The 3,135-nt window shown below is 31.5% G+C and overlaps 2 pseudogenes; both read right to left on the bottom strand.

Annotated features, from left to right (window-relative positions):
* The window catches only part of LOC125874156 (uncharacterized), a 3,327-nt pseudogene extending 1,837 nt beyond the window's left edge, over positions 1-1,490 (bottom strand).
* A 127-nt stretch (positions 1,491-1,617) lies between these two features.
* LOC125873969 (uncharacterized) lies at positions 1,618-2,475 on the bottom strand (annotated as a pseudogene).
* Positions 2,476-3,135: the final 660 nt, after the last annotated feature.

Below are 3,135 nucleotides of genomic sequence, written 5' to 3'. Positions count from 1 at the left end.
AAAAAAAAATGATAAAGAAAGAAGAGAAAATAAGAAGTAAAAGAAAAAAAAAAGAAGAAACAGAATGTCAAAAAATAATAATAAGAAGAAGAAGAAGAGACAGAATGAAAAAATAATAATAATAAAAATATAAATTAATGAAAAAAAGTAAGAAAAAAAAAACGTGCAAAGAAAACAAAAAAAAAATTAAAATAAAAATAAAATAAAAAAAGGAAAAATCTTCCTAAAAATAAGTCCTAATCTATTTAGAATTTCTTGCTAAAACTAATTCCAAATCACATAAACTTTTATTTCTATTCTAAATCTAACTAAAAAAAATACAATCCTAAAATACTCAAACTCAAAAAAAAATTCAATCCTACACAAATTCTAATTCCTAGCAATTAGATACCCATATATTTTCTATCCACAATAAAAATAAATAAATACAAATACGTGAAAAGAAAAGGAGAAGAAAAGAAATTACAAGACATTTCAAGATTTGTAAATATCCATCTATTAACTTTACTTTATTATATTTGAATAAATTTATGTGATATACATTTTTATAATTAACGAACATATATTAATATAATATAAATAGGTTTAAAATAAATCAAATAATGAGGTAAACAACTTTTATTAATAAGTTAATAATACAAAATTTGAAAATTAATTTAAGTCATATAAAGTCAATGAAGCGACCATGCTAGAACCACGGGACTCGAGGGGTGCCTAATACCTTCCCCTTGGTCAACAGAAGTCCTTACCCGATCTTTGTTTTCATAGATCGAATAAAATAAAGAGTCAAATTTCCTTTTGATTAGGGATTTAAACAAGGTGACTTGAAACACCAAAACTCAATTTCAAGTGGCGACTCTGAATAATAAAATAATCTCTTTTCAAAATGTCACTTTAATTGGAGAAACTCTTTTTCTTTCAAAACATACATGAATTAATTTTGAGGGAAAAAAGGGGTGTGACAATAAATCTTCAAAACCGTCTATGGTTTATACAAATCCGAGCAATATCCATCAGCCACTAGACTTTTCCGCTTTAGTACAACCCAAGCATGTTCACATGGTATTTCTTCGTATTGAAACTTTCCACAACTGCATGTTTTATTCTTTAACCATACCACAAAACTCCTACCATCATCAGTCACATTGTATATATATTCAGTTGATGGCACAACCTGTTTCATACAAATAGATTTATTTATATGTACAAGTCTATGCAATTGTATATATATTCTATCTGTGTGCATAACTGATTAATTAACACTATATATACATAAAACATACCCCCATTCGTGTGCTCATTGCTTCATTTTCGATCAGTAGCTTCTGAAATTTTCCAATCAACGGAGTAAATGTGCAGGCTGCCTCGTGTTTGTTGTCATGATTCCATCTCCCAAACATCAGTCTAACCTCTTCTAGAAAATTAAAAATTGGCAATTCACGTGCAGACACTAATGCAGAATTTATACTCTCTGCAATGTTAGACGTCATAGCCCATCCCCAATGAGTTTCTGCATGACACATTGGCCACTTATCATATCCAGCTAGCTCCAAATACTCTTTGACACCTACATCAACCTTTTCTACTGTATCCATCAACCTATCAAACTCAACTTTACTACAAGTCTTTGCCATAGTATAAAACACAAGACTTAGCTCATTTGATGCCTTCCTAAATTTCTTCTCTACATTACACCACAAGTGCCACATACAAGCATAATGTGGCACGTTTTTATACACTTTTGTGATTGCCTTTATGATGCTCTCATTTCTATCGGAGACTACACACATATTACTCCTTTCCCCATAAGCCTCCCTTAGTTGTACAAAAAACCAAGACCAAGCTGCGTCATCTTTTGAATCAATGATACCATAGGCCAGTGGGAAAATATGTCCTACATTTTTATTTACATACAAATTAACATAAAATCAAAAATATACATTCAAAAACACAATAAAACATACCTGCTCTGTCCATTGTGCTTGCAGCCACAAATGTTCCATTATACAGTCCTCTTGGGTGACTTCCATCAACAACTATGACAGGCCTGCAATGATCAAAGCCTTGTATACAATTATTCAATGCAACAAAAAGATACAAGAACTCATTTTTTTCTGTTTTCTTTAGACGTATATGCGAGCCTGGATATGTAATATTCATCATCTACAAGTATGCTGGAAGTTTGCTGTAAGATGCAGTTGTGGTGCCCCTCAATGAAATCAGAGCATTTTCTTTAGCCCTCCAAGCCAATGAGTAATTTACATCAACTCTCAAATATATCTTTACATCACTCCGAATATCATAAGGTGTATATTTTCTCTTGTGATCAACAAGCTTAAGCTTAACGATCCCACCAATAAGCTTGTTTGTTGCATGTTTTTGTGAATACACTTTATCCTTCAAAGGACAAGTATAATCTGTATTAAATGCTCGGATCCTAAATATTCCAGACTTGTTGATATTTGATGCTTTCATCAACCACTCACATTCATCAGAAATACATTCCAGCGTATAACTACATCAGCAAATACAACATAACATATCAATATACAAATAACTAAAACACCATATACACTAATGTATTTGTTGTATAAACTAGTTACCTGATTGCATTTGACCTCACAGTTCTATATTGAAATTTATTTTCAATTGCATAATTTTCCATCACAGATTTCAAAGTGGCTTTGTTCTTATACACTTGGTCAATCTCCACGTACTTATTACAAGGATCTGAAATGACTCCATCGCAGCTCCCTGACCCCAAGACACAAAACGGCTCTAACAATTCACCAATTGACAGCTGCATAGTCTCAAAATCAGCAATACCATCATTACAAATTGATGTAACCATATCATTCTCATGATTTGAACTTTCACACAGTTCAGTGATATTGCTACTATTATCCATTTTTCTTATACAAATTGGATACTTGTTGAAGTCATCTGCAGCCTTTTTAAGCATGATATACACTCTAACACCTATGTCGTTGTGAATCAACATTAACGTTTTGCTTTTTTAAACCTTATACTCAATTTTCAGCTTAATCACATTTGTATCAACACCGAGTTGCATTGCAATAACATTATATAACTCCTTATACGATGAACTTTCTTTAAAAATCACCCCCTCAATTG

The sequence above is a fragment of the Solanum stenotomum genome, chromosome 8 (genome assembly GCF_019186545.1).
Source record: "Solanum stenotomum isolate F172 chromosome 8, ASM1918654v1, whole genome shotgun sequence".
Lineage (NCBI taxonomy): Eukaryota > Viridiplantae > Streptophyta > Magnoliopsida > Solanales > Solanaceae > Solanum > Solanum stenotomum.
The sequence above is the reverse complement of the archived record's forward strand: the minus strand, read 5'-3'. Positions and strand labels throughout refer to the sequence as shown.